The sequence below is a fragment of the Peromyscus maniculatus genome, chromosome 1 (assembly GCF_049852395.1).
Source record: "Peromyscus maniculatus bairdii isolate BWxNUB_F1_BW_parent chromosome 1, HU_Pman_BW_mat_3.1, whole genome shotgun sequence".
In the NCBI taxonomy this organism is placed as follows: Eukaryota; Metazoa; Chordata; class Mammalia; order Rodentia; family Cricetidae; genus Peromyscus; species Peromyscus maniculatus.
Genome location: NC_134852.1, coordinates 20,790,550 through 20,815,419, shown reverse-complemented (window position 1 = coordinate 20,815,419; position 24,870 = coordinate 20,790,550). Strand labels below are relative to the sequence as shown.

The window sequence follows — 24,870 nt, the reverse complement described above, 5'->3', positions numbered from 1 at the left end:
ATCCTGAAGAAGAGGAAGAGAAAGAACTGTAGGAGCTAGAGGAGTCAAGGACGCCACAAGAAAACACATAAGATCAACTAACCTGGGCTCACAGGGGTTCACAGAGACTGAACTGACAACCAGGGAGCCTGCATGGGACTGACCTAGGCTCTCTGCATATATGTTACAGTTGTTTAGCTTGGTCCTCTTGTGGGACTCCTAACAGTTGGAACTCTTTTATAGGCTTTTGGGACCCTCCTCCTCATACTGGGTCACCTCGAACAGCCTTAATAAATGGGGTATATGTTTAGTCTTACTACAACTCGATATGCCATATTTTGTTGATACTCATAGGAGACCTGTCCTTTCCGAAACAGAAATGGAGGAGAAGTGAATTGGGGGGTGGGAACAGAGTTTTGCAGGGAGGGAAGAGAGGAGGTAGGGGAAACTGTGGCCAGGATGTAAAGTAAATTTATTATTTATTTATTTATTTATTTATTTATTTATTTATTTATTTATTTATTTATTTTTAAAAAAAGGACATCATGTCACTTACTCAATTTCCATTGCTTCTGCCTGATGTCTACTCTATATTTGTATCAGTAATTCACATTTGCACCTATGGATGTGCATGTTTATTGTCAATTCCCTTTATTGCACTGCAAATTCAATGAAGATGGAGATTTTTTTAGCACTTTATCCCCAGACAAATGGACTAGCGAATGACATGCTCAGCGCCTGTGGTTTTGAATGAATACACCATGCTTTCCCCACAGGTTTGGGAATAAGGGTTTTTGTGGCATAGCATAGATAGGTAAAGCAACTAGGACACATGGCATATGCTGAGTGATTGTACAGACTAGCTGTTGGGTGTTTTTGTGTGGTTTTTGTGCTCCCCTTCCTACTTCTGGGCTGGAATATTGTCTGCATGGAGCTTTTTGCAGATCTTTTGCATGCTTTCACAATCACTGTGAGTTTGTGTGTGTATCTGCCCAAGGTTGGGTGAGAAGGTGGAGAGGGTGGCAATGGGAAAAACTGAAGGAGGGGAGACGGAGATGTCCAACATTTTCAAAAGGAACCAGAATTGTTAAAACAAATAAGTAGAAATAAAGGATGGCTGTTGGTCCAAGGACCTTGACGAGCTTGTATGCATCATGAGATAGTTCACGTGTCCATGGACAGGAACGATTTTCAAAATATTTTCTGATGCTGACCTTAGTAACTCTGTGTTTTCACAAGCTGTTATTTTCAGTTAGTATGTCTGGTTCTTTGCGCTTAACTTTCCTGATGTGGTAAAATAGAGGTGACAATAAAACCATGGTCATCAAATTGCAGGGATTTTTATGAGTCTCTCTCTCTCTCTCTCTCTCTCTCTCTCTCTCTCTCTCTCTCTCTCTCTCGTGTGTGTGTGTGTGTGTGTGTGTGTGTGTGTGTGTGTGTGTGTGTTAGCACACAATACAATCTCTGGTGTAAAACACGCTATAGAAGCATTCACCTATTGCTCCTGTTATTATCAGTGCAGCTAACAGTAACTATTATTTTAAAACAGTGATGCTACCAAACTCTGTGTCTTAGGTACTATTGTATTGCTGTGAAGACCATGGTAACTCTTATAAAAGAAAGCATTTAATTGGGAACTTGCTTACAGTTTTAAAAAGGTTAGTTCTTCATCATCATGGCAGACAGACATGGTACTGGAGCAGTAGCAGAGAGCTTTACATCCTGATCCCCAGACTTCTGTCAGAGAGAGAGAGAGACAGAGACAGAGACAGAGACAGAGACAGAGACAGAGACAGAGACTGAGACTGAGACTAAGACTGGGCCTGGCTTGGGCTTTTGAAACCTTAAAGCCCAAACCGGTCCACTCCTTGGTGACTAAGCATTCAAATATTGAGCCTATGGGGGCATTCTCATTCAAACCACCACACTCTATAAGAAAAACAGTAGTGTGAATGAATTGACAGATGAAGAGGTTAAGGTGTTAAAAAGTTAAGTCTCAGTCTTATGACTGTTAAAATCTGGGCTAGAGTTTCACACTCCTTGTTACCTGACTCCACTGTATTTTGAATCACCAAAAAACACTACTTCATTGTACATTGCTTTCTGGGTTGTTTTGTATGGAAGAGTGAATCAAGGTTGACTTAAGGCTTCCCCCTAGTGGGTTCCTTATGAACATGTGGAAACAATCACTATTTCTTCAGGGTTTGTACATGAACACTGTCTGAAACCATCATGCTTGATGAACAGCTTGGCTGGATATAAAATTGTTAGTGCCCATATTTTAAATATGTGACTAAAAATGTTGTGTTTTCTCTATTATTTGTTCTTGAGCCATGGGAAGCCAAAATGATAGCTATATTGCAGCTAAATGACCAATAAGTAATGAATGAATAAAGAATTTGTGGTACATTTACACAATGAAATACCAGTAATTCACTAAAAAAAAAAAGTCATAAAATCCTGCCATGGACAGTAACATAGAGAGACCTAAATGACACTATGTTAAGTGAAACAAGACAGTAATAGAAATACAAATATCACATCATCTAATCCATGTGGAATCTAAAAACATTGATCTTGACTAATACTCGGCATAGACCAGGGAAGGTCAATGGAGGGGTCATAGAAAGGTTGGATGGTGAATATAATGTTACAATTAGATAGAAGAAATAAATTCTGGTGTTCCATGGCACACTGGGTGGCTATAATTTAAAATAATGAATAATGTGTCACTCAAATAAGTTAGAAGGGAGGTTTTTTTGAGCAGTTGTCTTTTGTTGGGATGCCTGAAGGAATCTGAGTGTTTTGAATTGTGTCATTTTACTTGGGTAAGAATCAGCATCACAACTCAAAGTCTATTTTTCTAGTTAGAAGACATATTTTCATCATATATTCACACACAGAAACACACACTATGGAAAAATGAAATGAAAATTTTAGAAGAGAATACACAAAGCAGAACTATAAAACAATGTTCCTGATGAACATAAGTGGAAAAATTCTCAATAGTATACTTGAAAATTGAACTTAGCTATACCTTAATAAGATTACACCTACAGATAAATGTGGCTCTTACCACTCATCAGAGAAACTTCTCTTTACAACAGAGAGACCTTTAAAGAAAACCACAACTAGTCAAATTACAAAGGACAACCAATCATGAGGTGCTCAGCCCCACTGGATACATTTCCAACACAACTCATACATCTAAGGCTTGGGGAACATTGTAGAAGAGGGGACAGAAAGATTATAAGAGTCAGAAGACAGGAAATCTGCTGCGAGATTGTGTCTCCTAAAAATGACAGGGAAGCTTCACCTATGATATCTCAATAATATGACTGCCTAAACAAGACCTGAACAAGGACAGCACCAATGGACACATAGACAGAAGGGGAAATCTCAGAGGTCCCACCTTTAGACAAAGAACTACAGGCAAATGCTAAGAGAGGGAGAATTAGTCTTTCCCAGGGATGAGCCTCTAGCTGGCTATCCAATACAAAATGGTCAGCCCTGAAATCATATATACACAAGCAACAAAAACAGACGCACAAGGTTGTATTTATATATCTGTGCACTTGTTTACATATAATATATATGTTATAATAATAAAGTAAAAGGCAGTCAATGGTGTGGGGGAGGTACGTAGGAGGAGTTTGGGGAGAAAAGGGAAAGAGGGAAGTAATGTAACTATATTTTAATTAAAATTAATTAAAAATTTTCAAGGTTTGATTACTTATTTTTTTCTTTGAAAGACGTAATTTTGGCTGGACTCACACTTAGACATAAAAGCTCCCAGTGAGGACAGCCAACATCACTTGGTAATCTATTCCTATTCCTAGCATTTCATTGGCTTTCTTCATTCCCTTGGCCAAAAGTTGAGCATATTACACAGCCCCCTTTTTGTTTTCCTTAGTACATTATTTCTTCGAAGATATACATTGGCATTTGTGCTGCAGGACACATGAGGTAACATCTTCATTTAAAAAGCAGCTCATCGATTATGTTGAGGGGCATGGAGAGAGAGTGCTGAGGGGGACTGCTGGGGACGTTGCATTTCAGGGTTGGGCAGAATCCTGGCACAGGAGAATCTCCTAGGAGTCTATGGGGAGGACCTCAGCTTAGACTCCTAGCAATAGTGATAAGTAGCCTGAACTAGTCTTCTCCTGTGACCAGATTGGTGCCTGGCCCAATTGTCATCAGAGAGGCGTCATCCAGCAACTGATGGAGGCAGATGCAGAGACCCACAGCCAAACATTAGGTGGGGTTTGGAAATCCTGGGGAGGAGGAGGAGGAGGAGAAAGGAGTGCAGGAGACAGAGGGATCAAGGACACCATAGGAAGGCTCACACAGTCAACTAACCTGTGCTCATAGGGGCTCACAGAGTCTGAACAGACAACCAGGGAATCTGCATGAGACTGATCTAGGCACTCTGCATATATGTTACAGTTGTGTAACTAGGTCCTCTTGTGGGACTCCTAAGAGTGGAAACAGGGGCTGTCTTCAACTCTTTTACTGGCTTTTAGGACCCTACTTCTCATACTGGGTCACCTTTCCCAGCCTTAATACATGAGGGATATATTTAGTCTTACTGCAACTTGATATGCCATGTTTTATTGATACTCACAGGAGACCTGCCCTTTCCTGGATTGAGATGGAAGTGGAGGGGGCTGAGAGGTGAGACGGGTAATGGGGAGAGGGACTGGGAGGGGAGAATGGGGGAATGTTGTGGCCAAGATGTAAACTAAATAGATACATTTTTTAAAAATAGATACATTTTCTAGATCTGGCCACTGTACATACATTTTTTAAAAGCTCATATACAGTGTCTGGGGTAAGATGGTGTAGTGGGAGTTGTCCCTGTGTGACCCACTTACTAGAATAATTGAGAGGTGCTGGAGGAAAGGAGGAGCAAAACACTGAAGAAAAATAAGTCAACACACTTGGAGATGACTTCCTGCCTAAACCACTTGCTGTGCAAAGATGATGACCAGAGATCAGATCCTTGGTGCCTACATTGAAAATGCCAAGCAGAAAGAATGGAACACTTGCTTGCATTCCCAGTGCTAACTTGCTGAGCTCTGAGTCAAGTCAGAGACCTTGCTTAAAAAAACAACAACAACAACAACAACAAAAAACACAGCAACAGGTTCCAAAACAGGAGAAACAGCAACAGGTTCCAAAAGTGGCAGGAAGCCCTCTGGACCTTCACCTTCGGCCTGCAGTCCCTCCACTATGGCCTAGGAGCTCGGAGTGGGGAGGTCCATGGGGTACCCTTGCCGAGGGTCTGGACACAGGCATGCTGGAGACTGGACTTGCTTAGGACTCTGAGGCTGGCCACAGGCTTGTTGGAAATCACCTGCCCTTCCCCTACCCCAGTCTTACTTGTGTTGTTGGATCAGTACCCAATAAATGGAGAGGAGTGGGAAAAAAATATATATATCTTTAACTAAAATAGAATAACATCATAAGTGTAGCTACTCTTCATCAAAGAAGCTTCTCTTTACAGTAAGTGGAGACCATCACAGAAAACTACAATTAAAATCTCCGACCCCACCTCTCTTTCTCCCTCCACTCCCATGAGGTGTGCACCCCTCAACCTCCCTCTCTTTCTCTTTCTTTTTCTCTCTTCTCTCTCTCTTTCCTATCTTCTCTTGGTCTCTCTATTATAACAAACCATTTCTGTGCCGATGTAGCCTCTGGATTGCGAGTATCCATCCACCACCCCGCCACCCCACTGCTGCATCTGTCCAGCTTGCCAGCATGGTCCCCTGCACTCATGGGATACCCTAGCCCAGCCAGCTGGGGGTTTTCCATGTGTGCATAATTAATACACAGTCACAATGCAGAGATCATCAACCATGTGGATCCTAGCCCCAGTGAAGATATCTCCATCACAACCCTTCATCTGTAGCTCAGGGAACATTGTGGTAGAGGGGTAGGAAGATTATAAAAGTCAAAGGGCCAGGAAGTCTACTGTAAGACTCTCTCCTAGAAATGGCAGTGGTGCCAGGCAGTGGTGGCACAGGCCTTTAATCTCAGCACTTGGGAGGCAGAGGCAGGCGGATCTCAATTTGAGACCAGCCTGGTCTACAAAGCAAGTTCCAGGACAGCCAGGCCTGTTACACAGAGAAACACTGTCTCAAAAAAAAAGGAAAAGAAAAAGAAAAAAAAGAAAGAAATGGCAGTGGAACAATAACACTAAGTTTTCAAATGTCCCCCAGCTCTAGACAAAGAACTACAAGGAGGCAACTGATGACTGCTGAGAGAAGGAAAACTAGCCTCTCCCCAAGACGTTGTTTCAATATAGAAGGTTCAGAGTGACCAAAGAGGACACCTGCTGTTGACCTCTGGCCACTGTACATACATGCACACAGATGTGCACACCACACACACATACACAGGCAAAAGTAAGCCGAGAAGTAACAGAGTTCAAGTTTCTCAGTTCTTTGGTATTAGGAGGAAGCTAGAGCCTCATCCAAAAATTATGCCAGGCAGTAGAGGTAAAACCAGACTGACAGTATCCCCTCCAGACAAGTTCTTTTGAGCCTCAAATTCCGGTGCAGGTTTTTAGTGAGGTGGTAATTCCTCTTTTGAATGGGAGGCAGTGGGCAGAAATTTTATTTTGTCATTCTGTACAATTCAAAGAGCATCTCCTAGTGATATCTTCAGAGGGATAATGGTCTTTAAAACTGAGCTACTGCAGGGACCTGAGACAGAGAGCTACAAATCTGGGAGCCTAGACTTAGCCTTATAGAGCCATAAGAAGAAACAGAAACCTAGGACACAATTGTAGGGGGGTGGATGCTTTGGAACAATCATTTTCTACACTATGAATATGTATTACTATCATTGGTTAATAAAAAGCTGACATGCTGGTAGCTGGGCAGGAAGTTAGGCAAGAAAAACAAACTGAGAATGATGTGAAGAATGAGGGAAGAGTCAGGGGAGATGCCAACCAGCCATAGAGCAAGCAGGATGTTAAAAAATGAAATAATAAGCCATGATCCATATGGCAAAGCATAACTAGAAATATGGGTTAATTTAAGTGTAAGAGTTAGCTAGTAACAAGCCTGAGCTATTGGCCAAGTATTTGTAATTAACATAAGTTTCTGTGTGTTTCTTTGGGACTGAGTGGTTGGGACAGGGAACGTCCAATTACATAGGAAAGATCTGGACACTGTCAAGCCAATAAACAGCAGGTAGTAGGAGCTCAGCTCATGTGGCGAAATATGTAAGGAAAGGTAGCCACACTCTTTATGGCCAGAAGAGGTCATCAAATGAAAGTAATTTTGGATTTTTCTAGATCTATGCATGAGATCAGTAGATGGATCAACCTCTGGAGCCCCTTATCCATCACACATGTCTGCAATCCCTCCAGCAAGGATATCCACAATTGCAGGAACTTGGAGAATTATGATGACAGGGATTAGGTCCATGTGGGTATCAGTGCTATTGCTTCTCACATTCCCAACATACCCAGAAGAAATGTCTCCTTATTCAAGCATCAACTATCCCTGGAGGTACCACTGTCAGAGTCTCTAATGTGAGAAAACTTGATCAATATAGTGCTTTCTTAGAAAATTGGGAATCAATCTCCCCCAAGATCCAGCTATACCACTCTTGGGCATATACCCAAGGAATGCTCAATCATACCACAAGGGCACTTGCTCAGCTTTGTTCCTATCAGCATTGTGTATAATAGCCAGAACCTGGAAACAACCTAGATGCCTTTCAACTGAAGAATGGATAAATAAAATGTGGTACATATACACTCAGCTGAGAAAAACAATGATATCATGAGGTTTGCAGGCAAATGGATGGATCTAGAAAAAATCATCCTGAGTGAGGTAACCCAGACTCAGAAAGACAAACATGGTATGGACTCACTCATAAGTGGATACTAGATGTAAAGCAAAGGATAACCAGACTGCAATTCATAGCTCCAGGGAGACTAGCTAGTAAGGAGGACCCTAGGAAGGACACATGCATCACCCAGCAAAGGAGAACTAGATGAGATCTACATGAGCAAACTGGGAGGGGGGGTAATGGAGGGCAAGGAATGGGGAATGAGAACATAGGAAAATGGGAGTTTTGAGCTGGAACAGGGATAGAGTGGGAGATCAAGGAAATGGATACCAGGATAAATGAAGACATCATGGGAATAGGGAGAAACAGAGTGCTAGGGAAGTTCCTAGGAATCCACAAGGATGACTCCACAAACTACTGGCAATAGTGGAGAGGGTGCCTGAACTGTCCCCTCTGGTGATCAGATTGTTAAATATCCTAACTGTCATCATAGAGAGAGCCCTCATCCAGTGACTCAGAGAAGCAGATGCAGATATCCACAGCCGGGTGCCAGGCTGAGTTCCAGGAATCCAATCAATGAGAGAGAGGAGGATTCTATGAGCAAGGGACATCGAGACCATAAAGGGAAAAAATACACAGACAACTAGCCAAACTAGTAGAAACACATGTGCTGTGGACCAATAGCTGAGGAGACCCCATTGTACTGGACTAGGCCCTCTGGATAGGCAAAACAGTTGTTTAGCTTAACCTGTTTAGGGGGCCCCCGAGGCAGTGGGATAGGAACCTGTCCTAGTGCATAAGCTAGTATTTGGTATCTAGTGCCTATGGTGAGACACTTTGTGTAGCCTTGGTGCAGGGAGGGGGCTCTTGGACCTGCCTCAACTGATTGTTTCAGGCTCTGCTGACTCCCCATGGGAGTTCTTGCCTTGGAGGAGGTAGGAATAGGGAGTGAGTTGGGGGAAGACTGGGGGGCAGGCAGAGGGAGGACAGGGGAATCTGTGGTTGGTATGTAAAGTGGATAGAAAATTTAATAATAATAATAATAATAACAATAATAATAATGAAAAAAAAGAAAAGAAAAGAGTGCCTTACAAGCTTGCCTACAGCCCAATCTTATGGGGGCATTTTCTTAATTGAGGTCCCCTCCACTTACATGACTCTAGTCCATGACAAGTTGACAGAAATCCTTCTAGCACAGCATTTTATATTGTACTTTGTTATATTTTCTGTTCTTGATTTGTGGAGGTTTGTTGTTGTACTGTGTTTTTCCTTTTTGAAAAAAATTAAAGTGGATTGGTAAGGACTGTGGAGGATTTGGAAGGCCTTGAGGAGGGGATGATATGTTCAAAATATATTCATAATTAAAAATCATTTTTAAAAATAAAAATAATAAAATAATAGAAAATCATTTTAATAATAAAAATATAATAAAAAGAAAATCTCCCAACCAAAAACAAACAAACAAGAAATCACAACTATCAGTAATGTCCTCATCACCAGACTTCACTTCTATAAAGTAAACAGTGGTTGAAGGACCGCTTCCTCTCGTCTTCAACTGTGTGGTGCCTTCAAGAACGAGGCTGACCTTCTTCATGTCTTCATGACTCAGTACCAGGAAGTTGCCCCATTCTTTCATGGACAGCCTGCCATGGGTGTGCTCAAACCATGATCCATTCATGCTTGTGTGGAGAGGAAGAAAGTGTCAATCAGAAAACATGAGAATGGGACAGCTTGATTTTCTTCACTTTTCTGCTTTACTAAGAAAAATTAAACCAGTCTGCATTTACAGCATTCAACATGATGTTTGATGTACACACACACACACACACACACACACACACACACAAATAGTGAACTGATAAAATCAAGTTCATTAACAAACTCATCACCTTATACATTTACCACTGGAGACATCCTACTGGCAGGTTGCAAGGACAGGAACATGTGCTGGGAAAATCAGTCACACTAATACAGGAAGTCAGAGGGTCTAGGGCATGGCCAGGCTTGGACTTTTTAGTTACTATCCTGTCTGGAGATCTATCTTAACCCCTTCTGAGGGAGAGCCCCCACCCAATGGCATCCATATCTGAGGTTACTATATTTTTTAAGAGTGTCTCATTGAGACCCACATTCCAAAACGTGGATCATTGGAGACATTCTAAGAATAGCCTTCTACTTTATGCCAAAGCTTTATGTCCATTCACAGTGCTAGTCTGATGTGTTTTCCAAAGTCCCAGTGTCTTTACTGTTCCTGTTCTGGGTGTGCTCACTCTTTACGTATCAGTTTCCATTGCACACTTGCACTGCTCACTGTTACCTGAGGGGCTAACTGAATCAAGTCAGGAGAGAAGCCAAGAGTTCAGACAGGTTAAGGGTAGTAGGAAACATGAATTCAAAGAGTCTAAGACTGGACTGGAGGCTGAGGGTAAATGATCTACAGAGAATTTGTACAGCGAATGTGAATTAGGGAATGCATGACAGAGTTAGGTCACTTAAAGAGGCTGAAAGTTGGACTCAGGAGATGGCTCAGTGGAAAGCATTTGTCAAGCCTGTGTGAGGACCTGAGTTTGAATCCTCAGAAACCATGTAAAGATGGTGGTACAGCTTCTGTTTGTCACACTGATGTTCCTTCCCTGAGATGGGAGTGGAGACAGAAGATTTCCCTGAAGGTTGGAAACAGCTAATCTGGCACACACAAGATGAACAAGAAATAAGAGACCTTGATTCAAACAAGGTAGATAGCAACACCTGATGTTGTCTTCTGACTTCAACACTCAAACCTTAGAAAAAGAATGCTCACATTCACACATAGGCATTCATGTCATCATAAACCCATATACATATGTACATCATAAGAAAAGCCAAATGCAAGCCAGATGTGGTGGCACAGATCTGTAATGCCAACACTCAGGAGGTAAAGACAAGAGAAGTTCTGGAGTTCAATGTCTTTTTCAGATGCTCAGTGAATGTGTCCCAGCCTGAACTCACCTAGACTCTGTCTCAAAACAAACAACAGATGCAAAAGCATGTTAGTGAAGATACAAGTAATAAGCTTATGACATATGTCTAGATGATAATTAACAGTGGTTTTGTCATGAAACTAGTAAAAAGATATTTATTTTGGGCAATGATTACAAAGGGTGTGTCAACAATCCTGGCCTCAGTCTTGCTACATAAACAAGGATGGCCTTGAATTATTGATAAACTTCTCTCCACTCCAAGAGTTCTGTAATTAAAGGCTTGAACCTTCCTACTGAGGCTGGATACTTGTTATTTGTTATACTCTAATTGTTCCACTCCAGTGACAAGATCTAATGCCTGGATCCAACAACAAATAACCACAAAATCTGTGTGTTAGTGGGGAGTCATTTTCAACAAGCATACAAGTCAGTACCTTCCTCATGGTGATGTGTACTAGGAAAACAGAAAGATATGATGACAGAGACACATGGAAGGAATGGTATATTATTTGGTGTTGGAAAGAAAGATTCCCATCAATACAACAATTTATTGGCTGAAATCAACTGAAGGTATGAATCAAGGTTGTATGATATCATTAATAATAACACCAATGAAGTATGAGACATAGGTACCTGTTTTTGTGTGTGTGTGTGTTTGTGTGTGTGAGAGAGACAGAGATACAGAGTCAGAGAGACAGAGACAAAGAGACAGAGACAGAGTGATAAAAATAGAGAGATAGAGAGACAAAGAGATACAGAGAGGCAGAGAGACACTGAGAGAGGGAGAGGGAATGCTTGTGACTTTTTGAATCAGCTGAATATTTGTGTTGAGGAAGATCTGCTCTTTGGGAAAAATAGAAAGGGCTCTGTCAAGTGGGGCAGGGCAGACAACCACCAGAGGAATCTGAACTTTACCTCTTTTCTCAGTTCACCTTTGTCTGCAATTTCTTACAGCTATGCTTTTCATTTTTCAGTGTCTGATTTTGCATATGACACTCTTTTCCTGCATTGGTTCTATATGCTACAATACAGACCTGCCAAGCCAGATGTGCCCAGCAGTGCAATAATGATGTGCCTGTTACGGGGTAACTAAGTGATGTCTGCTTCAATGTGAAGCTTGATCCTCAAGGAGGCAACACATGCCTGGTACCATAACCCGAATCATAACCCCATGGCTGGAGTGGACATAGGTCCTAAGTGGGGCTCCTACTAATGTTTAACTAAGTGGTCATGTTGTCAAATTGCTTTCTAAATATTCATATTTCTACCCATGAGTTTGTGCTGTTCTTCACCTTCATCTTTTTTCATTGGGCATTAGTTAATGTTGAGACTCTTTATTATTATTATTATTATTATTATTATTTATTATTATTATTTTATTTTACAATACTATTCAGTTCTACATAACAGCCACAGATTCCCTTGTTCTCCCCCTTCCTGCCCCCTCCCCTTCCACCCAGCCCACCCCCCATTCCTACCCCTTCCAGAGCATGGCCTCCCCTGAGGACTGAGATCGACCTATTAGACTCAGTCCAGGCAGGTCCAGTCCCCTCCTCCCAGATTGAGCAAGCGTCCCTGCATAAGTCCCAGGTTTCAAACAACTAACTCATGCAATGAGCACAGGACCTGGTACTACTGCCTAGATGCCTCCCAAACAGATCAAGCCAATCAACTGTCTCACCTATTCAGAGGGCCTGATCCAGTTGGGGGCCCCTCAGCCTTTGGTTCATAGTTCATGTGTTTCCATTCGTTTGGCTATTTGTCCCTGTGCATTATCCAAGCTTGGTTTCAACAATTCTTGCTCATATAAACCCTCCTCTTTCTTGCTAATTAGACTCCCGGCACTCCACCAGGGGCCTAGCCGTGGATGTCTGCATCCAGATTCCTCAGTCCTTGGATGGGGTTTCTGGCACAACTATTAGGGTGTTTGGCCATCCCATCACCAGAGTAGGTCAGACCCGGCTGTCTCTCGGCCAAAAAACTTGGAAACAACCTAGATGCCCTTCAACTGAAGAATGGATAAATAAATTGTGGCACATATACACAATGGAATACTACTCAGCAGAGGAAAAACAATGACATCATGAGGTTTGCAGGCAAATGGGTGGTGGATCTAGAAAAACATCATCCTGAGTGAGGTAACCCAGAATCAGAAAGACAAATATGGTATGTACTCACTCATAGGAGGATACTAGATATGGAACAATGATGACTAGACTGCTATTCACAGCACCAATGAGGCTACCTGGAAAACAGGACCCCAAGAAAGACACGAGGATCGCCCAATGATGGAGAAATGGCTGAGATCTACATAAGCAACCTGGACATGAGTGGGAGCAATGAAGAGTGAGGGTCGAGGGAAAGAGAGTGGGAGATCCCAGCTGGATCAAGAACAGAGAGGGAGAACAAGAAATAGGAGACCATGGTAAATGAAGACCACACAAGAAGAAGAAGAAACAAAGTGCTAAAGAGGCCCACAGAAATCCACAGAGATACCCCACAAAAGACTAATGTTGAGACTCTTAACTCATCAAAATGGAAAATAATTGACTGTGAGTGCTCAATAATTGATGCAATATCCATATCACCCCACTACCCAAAGTTCAGGAAACATAACAGAACAGGGAATAGAAAGAATGTAAAAGCTAGAGGATCTGGAGGAGTGCTCTGAAATTGTCCTCTGTGAATCTTGCCCTCTGCGTTTGACTTGGTTGTTGTGCAAATGAACTCATATCATCAGTGATTGCCTATAGAAAAACTATATGAGATCAAGCCCATTAATATTTCAGCATGGATAGGGCATGTCCTGAGATCCCATCTTGGCTGAGGAGCTATTGGCAATGGATGGCATCTGGATGAGTCAGGGTTTTTATTAATTTGGTTTATATCCATGGTTAGGTTTCCCATGCTTTTGTGGATGGAACAACACTCATGCCGAAATGAGTACCACAAATTATCCTGAGTGGGTTTTGTTTTTTAAAAAGGCTTGAAGTTGTGATGTAGCTGTGTTAGGGCACCTATGGTGTGTTGGATGGGTACTGGCAAGTGTAGTAGATCAAGATACATTATATTTTTGAAATCTCCAAGGAATAAAAATATCATGTAAAACAAGCAAAAGCTTGAAAAGTAAATCAAGGACAGAAAATGACACTGGAAGCGCAATGATTGTCTAGTTGAAGCTCTAAAACCAGATATTTCAGGAATAATGAACCAATATTTAAAGACATTATATTTGAGTAATTCCCATTACACCTGAAGGATACCAGTTCTCATATCCATGACCTATTTACTCCAAGACTGAGTTTTTAAAAAATTCTTCAGAAACCAACTTGTAATGTCTTTTCATTATACCTATAGTTTAGTGCATCTCCCTACCATCATCAGAAATGTTTATCCATGGAATGAATGGTGATGAACACAGAGACTGACAACTGTAAAAGATGCACACATTAAAAGACTTTGGAGTGATGAGCACTAAATGGGACTTCTATAGAACAGGTTTTCCTCCCAAGGCTCAGTAGTCACTTTTTGATGCAGAAGGAATGTATTATAGAGGCAGAGGTAGTAGATGACTACACCAAAACAGTGTTTTCTGTATACCTCATGGCAATTGCACACACAAATGTACAACAGTTGTGACTCATGTACAAGATCTGTACAAACCTAGGCCAGACAAAATTCCTGCAAGGAGGTGGAGTTTAGCCATGATCTCTGACCTCTGGTAAACTATTGACAGCTTCCTGAAAAGAGTCAGTTTTCTTCAAATATGTGGTCTCTAATGATTGACCAAACTCTACTGGATATTTACACACTCAAGAGTATGTAGGCATCATCAATTGGATTGGATGACTTTACAAATTGAAAGATGTCTGATCAGTTAAGACATTTGGGGCTCTTGCAAAACATTTGGGCTAAATTCCCAGTATCCACATGATGGCTCATTATCTCAGCTACAGAAGATCTGATGCCATAGTCTGGATAATGCATGTATTGTGGTTCATATACATAAATGCAGGTAAAAGGCATCTATGTATAAATTAAAAATAAATCTTTAAAAATGGATAAACAAAACTGGGTGCTTCTAGAATGAGAGGAGGATATGGGGGAAATGGAAGAGGGGAATGAATTATGATAAAAAACAATTTATGAAATTATTAAAGTTAAAAGATATAAAGACACTTCATGCAGAAACAGATCATAGAGATATTATGAACACTAAAGAACATTAGCCCTTCAAACAAAGGAAAGATGCACTGAAGATCAATTAAGAGAATGCCTTGTTTTGCCATTGTATACCTGGAGATCCAGATAAAATGCAAGGCCCTGGAAAGTTGTAGCTAATAAAATTATTTACAAAGATGTATTTTATTTTTTATATGTTTGTGTGTTTTTATGTGAGAACGCATATGTGCCTGGGTGTGTACTTACACAGGAGTGAACAGAGGGTCAGTTCCCCTGAAGCTGGAATAATAGAACGCTGTAAACCACTCAGTGTAGGTGCTGGGAAACAAATTTCATCTTTGAAAAATCAACAAGTGTTATTGACCACTGGGCCATCTCTCCAGCCCCTAATGACATCATTTTAAAGAGAATGTTATAAAAGCAACTTTATTGCACAATTGAAAGTAGAAATTAGCAAAAATAATCTACAAAAAATTGGAAAAATTAAATAGAGATATAAAAGGAATGGTGGGGTTATGTTATGGTTCAATGTGTAGAAGTGTTTATTATATAAGCCTTATGATCAGATCTCAGTCTCAGTCATCCACATAAATTTGGAGACAATTGACTCCATAAAGTTGCTCTAAGGTTCTCACAGATGTTCTGTGACATATGTTTACCAACACTGACACTTATGCACACATATACACCATAAATATTTTTAAAGGGAAAAAGAAAGATTACAGCATGATGGCAAGGTAGCAGACTTAGTAGAATCCATCAAGAACAAAGATACATTATATAAAGAGAAGAATGGTAATTCCAAGATATCCATGACTCTATGAAAAGAATAAGTACAAGGTTCATAACATAGAAAACATTTTAAAAGTCAGTTCTCTAGAAAAGAAAGTAGGAAGCACTCTTGAACGCATTGGCACCGGAGACCTTTTCCTAAATAAAACACCAACAGCACAGACCCTGAGCACAACAATTAATAAATGGGACCTCTCGAAATTGAGAAGCTTTTGCAGGGCAAAAGACACAGTCAATAAGACAAAAAGACAGCCAACAGAATGGGAAAAGATCTTCACCAACCCCACATCTGACAGAGGATTGATCTCCACAGTATATAAAGAACTCAAGAAACTAGACAACAAAATACTGAACAGTCCAATTAAAAAATGGGCTAAAGAGCTAAACAGAGAATTCACAAAACAAGAAGTACAAATGGCTGAAAGACATTTAAAGAAATGCTCAACATCCTTAATAATCAGAGAAATGCAAATCAAAACAACTCTGAGATATCACCTTACACCTGTCAAAATGGCTATGATCAAAAACACCAATGACAGCCAATGTTGGAGAGGATGTGGAGCAAAGGGAACACTCCTCCACTGTTGGTGGGAATGTAAACTTGTACAACCACTGTGGAAATCAGTATGGCGGTTTCTCAGAAAATTAGGAATCGAACTACCTCAAGACCCAGCCATCCCACTCTTGGGCATATACCCAAGGAATGCTGATTCATACCATAAAGATACATGCTCATCTATGTTCATAGCAGCACTATTTGTAATAGACAGAAACTGGAAACAACCTAGATGCCCATCAACAGAAGAATGGATGGAAAAAATGTGGTACATATACACAATGGAGTACTACTCAGCAGAGAAAAATAATGAAAGCATGAAATTTGCAGGCAAATGGATGGAACAAGAAAAAATCATCCTGAGTGAGGTAACCCAGACCCAGAAAGACAGTCATGGTATGTACTCACTCATAAGTGGATTCTAGATATAAAATAAAGAACAATCAGACCACAACCCATAGAACCATTGAGGCTATATATATAGTATGGAGGTCCCTAGGACGACTGTGGCTTATAATAAATTTCGGTTCTACTCAATTATTGAAAAAAAAAATAGCCAAATGAATGGAAACACATGAACTACAAACCAAAGGCTGAGGAGCCCCCAGCTGGATCGTGAGACAGTTGATTGGCTTGATCAGTTTGGGAGGCAACTAGGTAGTGGGACCAAGTCCTGTGCTCATTGCATGAGTTGGCTGTTTGAAACCTGGAGCTTATGCAGGGACGCTTGGCTCAGGCTGGGAGGAAGGGACTGGACCTGCCTGGACTGAGTCTACCAGGTTGATTGCAGTCCTCAGGGGAGGATTTGCCCTGGAGGAGGTGGGAATGGGGGGTAGGCTGGGGGTAAGTGGAGGGTGTGGGAGGGGGGAGAATAGGGGAACCTGTGGCTGATATGTAGAACTGAATGGTATTGTAAAATAAATAAATAAATAAATAAATAAATAAAAAGTCAGTTCTCACAGTTAGGAAAAAAAGATGTTTTGGTTGCTTTTTTTTTCTTTTTACTGTTAACTAGATAAAACCTATAACTACCTTGGAAGAGAGTCTTAATGAGGAATCATTTAGATAAAACTGACCCATGAGCATGCCATTGAAAGTCTCCTGATGTTTAATTGATAATGTAGAGGGACAAAGCATATTATGGACAGCACCATTCCCATCTTGGGGGGGAGAGGGGAGTCCATAAATGTATAAGAGAGGAAATAGTTAGACGAGGGTTGTTGCTGAATGGGTGTGGGTTCACGTAGGTCCATGAGAAGAAGACACAACACACTTTAAGGATGTCTTTAGTCTTTCCACCTGCAAGGGGAATCAGCCTCTCACTACTAAGACACTTTCCCTTAGCCAAGGGCATCTTTATTGTTTTACAAACTTACACTTTTAGTAAGTTGATTTCCATCTCCTCAAAGCATCCCTATGAAGCTTCCAAAGAGACGGTACCAAATGCAAATTCTCAATTAAGGAATATCACAGTGTGTTGGATGTTTCCCAACCATGTTTTGCATATGTTTTGTACCTTTGGGAAACTCTCAGGCAAGATTCACATGGAGAACAACAAGGGAAACAAAAGGTAACTGAGAAACAAAAGGTGGATTAAGGCCAGTCCAGATTAAGGCTGGCTCCAGACCAGTTATAACTCAGTGGGAATTCTCCCATCATATCCCCCTTTCTTTTAAACAATAATTAATTATTTTGGGGGTTATGCAGCCTCACAACATAGCTTTCCCCCTTTCTTTCTGTTTTACAGTATTATGTAAGTAAGCCAAAACATATTGTAAAACCACTAGGGTTACTATTGCTAGCACAAAAGTAAGACATGCTAAAACAATACATCTATTAAAGTATTAAAGTGATCCATAGGGGGAAATGAGGCTATAGTATTTGTAAGGCCTTCTATAATATCCATTTCTGTCATATCAGGTAACCTTTTATAAAAGTTTCCTTAATTTCTTGTTATAAATTAGAAATCATTTGAGAAGAATTAGGGTGACCCATCAAATGCATGTTAACCTTTTCCCAATCATACTTGCTTTCATTAAGCTTTAAAGGTGTAATATAATAAGATGTAATATTCTAATCTCATTTTAATTTTATCTGCTCCTTTAATATTTCTAACTGATCTCCCAACAATGAAATAAGTTTGTCATTAATGAACAATAACAGTTTGTCTTAAATTAACTAACTCACTGTCTCACTATTTACCCTACTTTGTTCAGTACAAAGTTCATAAGAGTGTTTGTGCCAGTTTCTGACAAACTCAGCAGTTTGAATTTCTTTATGATACGTCACTCCATCTATTGCAGCAGCAGCAGCTATTAATGCAATAATTCTGATAATAACTGCAATAGCCAGTCCAACCATTTGATGTGTCCTTTTTAATATTCGTTCAGTGAGTTTCTGTACCAGGATCATCACAGGAGAGTCTTGCCATAGCTAGCCTTGCTCTATGAATGTACACACTTTCAGAGGTTAAGTTTAAAGGTATATTAGAATTAACACTGTTATGAAGGGTACAACATTCACAAGTGATGCTATAATTATTAGGGTATCATTGTACAGGCCCATTTAGTAACAAGTAAGGTAATGGTATGCATGCCATAAAAGGATGGCTTTGATTTAGTTTAAATGACAAAGTATACTTATCATCCTTAATGTTTAGTTTTCCTTCCCATGCTTTAGAGGGTGGAAGGAACTTGCCAATTTCCACAAGTTAGTCTGAATTGAATTGCCAGATTGCAGGAAAGGACTTGACATCCCAACTCCATGCAATTGGATAGGTTCATTAACAGAAGCACTGATTTCTACAGTTCCATTCAAACTATACTACTTCTACCTTAACTCCGAGTGAGACTATTTTCCTTGAGGGAAGTCATAGGGCCTCCACTCCATGATGTTTTCTTGGGAGATATTAATTAGCACTTGAGGTTTCTCACTATTACATTGTTGCCAGTGCACCCAGTCAGATTCCTTGTTGGTAACCCTCATCTCACAGAATGGTAGATTTATGGAAATAGTAGCATTAATCTACTGTCCTTTGAAGCCATACACATGGAGATTATTGTGATAATCTTTGGTAGTGTTGACTATGGATAGCTATACTTCAAAGGTTATATTTAAACATTGAATTTCATTTCCCATACAAACAGGAATTCCTTGAACTTCCACGATGTAATTATTAATCATTCCACCTTCCTCATTGGCTGAGCAGGACTTCAATTGTCATAAGGATCAGGTATCCAAGAAGATTCGTTGACAATTACAGGAATATTTCTATCTCCCCAACCTACTGCTAAATTAATTGGTGGATTAGGAATAAAGGCTCAATAATTATGATCCATCCCTTTTACCTGCACCATCACCACTGAAAGCAGGGCAGGAAATAAGTTTGTGGCATTAAGAGGTTTGTGAGTCATGTGAAGTATAGCCTCCCCTTTGTCACACAAATTCTTAAGCTGTCCCCAGGTGGGAGAATTAGTTGTTTGCTCCAGAGGCCTCCTGTGTCTTGTCTGTCACAGAGGCATCTCTGTAGCTGCAGCATCTGGGAGATGTCTCTTGCTCAGATTTTTATCAATTTTGATGGGATCCACAATTTAGTATCTCCTGTGGAAACATAAGCGTATATGTTATGACCCCATAATAATACCTCCCTTTTTTCCCATACAGATGTCATGGCATCTTTGTAGTGCACAGGCTGATTAATATCATCTTTTTTTTTTCCTATGGTCCAATGCCTTTCAGTAGTTGTTGTCTCTGTTTCATTAACATTTAGAAAATGTAAGGTTAGTAAGGCATTATGCAGTCTATCACTGGGGTCCTCATATCCCCCTTCTGTTTAGCAAGCATCTCCTTTAGAGTACGATTAGACTTTCAATAGTTGCTTGCCCTGTAGGATTAAATGGTATTCCTGTAACATGTTTTATGTTGCAATGTGAAAAAAAAAAGTTTCATTTTACTGGAAACACAAGCTGAGCATTATCAGTTTTAATTTGTATCAGTAGGTGCAGTACAGCCATTGTTTCTAATAAATGTGTAATTACAGATCAGCATTTCGGACCTCAAGGCAGATACCCATTGAAACCTTGAATATGTATCAATGTTATCATGAACATATTTTAATTTTCCAAATTCTGCTAAATGAAACACATCCATTTGCCAAATTTCATTCCTTTGTGTACCTTTAGGATTAGTTCCTGCAGGTAAAGGAACTTGATTTTTTATAATTTCCTTAGCCAGTTGCCAAGAAATGGAAAATTTTTCTTGAAACTTTTAATTTAACATAATGTTTCTTATAAATTTCTGAAGCTTCCCACACATTTCCTATCAATAACTGATCAATCTCCTCATTTCCTTTTGCTAAAAGTTCAGACAACCCAGTATGAGATAGGATGTGGGTAATATAAAGTGGGCAATTGCTTTCTTGTATTGCCTGTTGTAGTTCTAGAAATAGTAAAGTTAATTCTGAATTATCAGGAATACGTTAGTAGTTTCTATATGGAATGCAATCCTTTCTGCTTATTGAGAATCAGTAATTATACTAAGAGACCCATTAAAGTCTAATAAAACCATCAGAAAAGGCATACAGCTCTGATTTTTTAATTGAATCATATAGGCTTTGAATGACCTTATTGATGTTCTCTTGTTTGAAACCAGCCATTCCTAATTTATTTGCATCAGTATAGAATGCAAGAGACCCAGGAATAGGTGCTCTCTTCACTATGTGAGGAAGAATCCACTCAGTTCTTTTTATAACTTGTAGCCACTTATTTTTGGGTAATTGTTGTTAATTTCTCCTAAGAAATTACTACAAGCTCTCTGCCAGTCATCATTAATCACCTACAACTGCACAATTTCAGTATAAGCATAGGGTGCTACAGTATCAGCTGGATTCATTGCCAACAATCGACAAAGTCTTATTCTTCCCTTTATGACTAATTCAGAAACCTTTTCTATATAGGTCTTTAACTTTTTATTCTGTTTGTGAGCTAAAAATATCCATTCTAAAATATTATCTTCCATTTGCACAATAAGTCTAGTAGCGGAATTGGTAGAAGGCAAAATTACCACAATACACTTATTTGTGAGATCTAGTCAATCTATATAGGCATTTTGTAGTTTTTGTTCTACTTGAGCTAATTACCTTTCAATCTCAGCTGTTAATTGTCTTGGACTGCTTAAATCTGAGTCACCTTGCAAAATGTGAAACAAATTACTTAATTCTTGAGTAGACAGTCCAATGGTATGATGCAACCAATTAATATCACCCAATAATTTTTGAAACTCATTAAGAACAACTGATTTCTCCTAATCTTTACATTTTGCCACTGACTTCTCTGTTTATATAATTTATAACCTAAACAACTAAGAGAATCTCTTTGTATTTTTTGGATAGCCAATTCCTGTCTGATCTAGCTTTTGTACAATCTGTGTAGCCTGTGACTTTCTCTATAATTATTTCCAATAGCTTTCCCAGGCACATGGCCCCACTTTTAACCTCAATTTATGAGCTGTCTCTGAAATCATAGGAATATTAACTTGAGCTCCCCATTGTTGTAAAAAATCTCTTTCCCATAAATTCACGACTCTAAGCCACATAGGCTTTACTATCACTTTCTGTCCTACAGTCCCTATATATCTAACCCACTCTACACTCTGTTTTAATTGAAATAAGGTGCCAGTGCCTATAAATTGAGTGGAGACTTCTTGTAAAGGCCAATTAGGATCCCAGGATTCTTGTGAAATTATAGATATATCAGCACCAGAATCCAATAATCCTTCAATCTCAATCCCACTTAGTTTGACTTTTAATTTAGGCCTTTCATCACTGAAAACTATTTGCCAAAATAATTTTCCCCTGTACTCCGAAAGCTTCCAGTTCTACATATGCATGCTGCTTCTCTTTAAGATATAGAAGCAATAATAATTGAGCCATTCTATTCCCAGGTTTTATTTCCATAGTCCTTTCTACAAATGCCATCATTTTAATTTCTCCCTGGTGATCTTCATCTATAATTCCTGGGTATACTATAAATCCTTGAGATGTTAAGCTATTTCTTCCCATAATTATTCCTACTATCCCTGGGGGGATAAGAAGGACAATACTCTTGAGTGGCTATCTTATAACAAGGAATTTGTGAGATAATGTAAGATGTTTGCACACTGCTAGTTCTAAAGCAGTGATCCCTGAAGGAGCACGCATTAAATCTCTAATGCTGAGTTTATGTTTCCCTGGTGGCTCTGCTGATGATCCTTGCTGACAGGTAATTGGTAGCTCCTATTGTTTGTTCTTGGGCCCCAAGTTAGGCTTTGCATCCAGTTTCTTGACTGCAAAGGGTTATCATGCATCTCTCTCTTTGATCTGTATTTGTTAGCCCAATGTTTACCTTTACCAAATGTCTTACAAATTCCTGAGGTTTGAGGCTTTTGATTCTGATTATCCTCCAAAGAGTTACCTTTTTTAGTAACAGAAAGATAACAATCTTTCCTTAAATGTCCCAATTTCCCACAGTTAAAGCATCTGGTATTCTGAGATTTAAGGCCTTTAGCTAAAACTTGTCCAGTTATATTAGCATTATATTTTGTGGATCCAATATCAGCAATAGCTTTAATCCATTCCTCTAAAGGGGCTCCCTGAGCCTTCAAGGGCCTTATGGCCTTTGGGCAATCAGTATTAGCATTCTTAAAAACTAAAGACTCAATTAAAACTTTTCTGACATCTGGATCAGCCACTGCTCTATGCACTGCTGAAGTTCAACTGCAAAATTCAGTGTAGACTTCTCGTGCACTTTGTGTGATTTTGTGAAGGAGACAAATCTTTTCTCTGGTTCTGTGACCTTATCCCAGACACTTAAAGCCACTAGGAGACATTGCACTGTCGTAGTATCATCAAATTGTATTTGTGTTTGTATATCAGTATACTGACCCTCTCCTCACAATTGGTCCATGATTATATCTACTCCTCTAGTGTGATTATATTGTTCCATGGCTGCTGCTTCCTCTCTACTCCAAGTAAACCATTGTAATGAGGATTAGCTTCTAGTATGGCTGCCATGAGGCTCTTCCAATCTTGTGGAATAACTATTCTGAATAGCCCAATTATTTAAAACCCATTTTACATGAGGTGAATGCATCCCATATGCCATCACTGCTTCTTTTACTCTTTTCAGATCTTCCATGTCCATAGGTCTCCAATTAAATTGAACACAACCTTGGAGATATTTATTATTTGCAGGCATCTGTTGCATAGTAGCTGGGAACACCTGCTGAGGTGTTCTTATGATCTTAGGCAACCATTCCTCAATTCCATTATAAGGTGGTGCTGTTGCGCCATAATTAAGTATTTCCCATTTTTCTACTGGGAAAATTCATTTTTCCCCATTTTCTATAGGGAAAATTTTCCTTTCAAATCTTTCTCCTTCTCTTCTTACTACTGCGAAGATTTCCTTTTTTTTTCTCCTTTCTTTGCCTTTTTCCTTCTGGGAAGTTTCCTTTTTTTCTGTCTTGAGAGCTCTTGTATGCAATTAACTTTCAGCCCTTCCTATTTCTTAATCTGTTTCATCAGATGAAGAAGGAGAAGAGTCATCTCCAGTGTCCTGGCTTCCCTCACTTTCACTGTCCTCTGAAACAGCATTCCTATCATCCTGTAAAGGAATATTCTCTTCTGCTGATTTACATATTCTAGCCTGAATGTCTCCCCTTTTCATTTGCTGTTGTACTTCAGATATAGCTTTAAGTGACTACTCACTCTGCAATGGCTCCAGAGTATTTGAAATTAAATTACGCAAAGACTGTTTTTAACAGTATGGGCTCTCTTTTCTGATGAACTTTCCTCAAAGCTCTCAACATTTGCTTCCATGCTGTCAATTTTAATTGAACATGAGGAATTGCCTGAAACCAAAGGTAATGCCATTCAATTAATACCAAAATCTTTGTAAGTTTTTTTCCCTTTACATTCACTCCATTTCCATTAACAGGCATTTTAATAACTGCATATACCATTGCTCACAAGATGGAATGTTGCCCATGACCCTGCCAATCCTGTTATCCTGAGAGCAAAATTTCCTCTAGTCCTTCAAAGTATCTGGATCCACTGTTCTTTTTCAAGTCTCACAAGTGTTGTTGAACAGGTGTGGGTTCACTCAGGTATGTGGGAAGAAGATACAGCACACTTTAAGGATGCCTTTACCCTTTCCAGCTGTAGGGAGAATCAACCTCTTGCAGGACTGAGATACTTTCCCTTAACCAAGGGCTCCAAATTTCCAAATTTACACTTTTAGCAAGTGGAGCAACTCCTACCATCAAACCAACAGGAAACCACAACATCCTTTAGCCTTTGGGATATAATAAAAACAGTCATAAGAGGGGCATTTAAGGTTCAAAGTAACTATATCGAAGAGATTTCTTTTAAATTAGTTAATGACTCAACTTTGGGCTTGGGGAAAAAAACATGTCAAACACCAAAACCAGTAAAATGATTGACATCAATGTAGAAATCAGTGAAATGAAAACAACAGCAACAATAAAATCAATATAGAGAGTCAATGACACAGAGTTGGTTCCTTCAAAATATAAACAATATTGACAAAATTTAGTTAACCT

At 39.7% G+C, this 24,870-nt stretch overlaps 1 protein-coding gene and 1 long non-coding RNA gene across 3 annotated transcripts in view; one reads left to right on the top strand and one right to left on the bottom strand.

Annotated features, from left to right (window-relative positions):
• LOC143273128 (3-beta-hydroxysteroid sulfotransferase-like) overlaps nt 1–24,870 on the top strand; it is a 291,023-nt gene that overhangs the window by 222,430 nt on the left and 43,723 nt on the right. The window lies entirely within an intron of this gene.
• The window catches only part of LOC143266763 (uncharacterized), a 230,770-nt gene continuing 225,462 nt past the window's right edge, over nt 19,563–24,870 (bottom strand). The window contains exon 5 of one of the 2 annotated variants that reach the window (XR_013051120.1): nt 19,563–19,875. This is a non-coding gene — a long non-coding RNA (uncharacterized LOC143266763). The remainder of the gene's footprint in view (nt 19,876–24,870) is intronic. The other variant, XR_013051118.1, reaches the window with a different exon arrangement.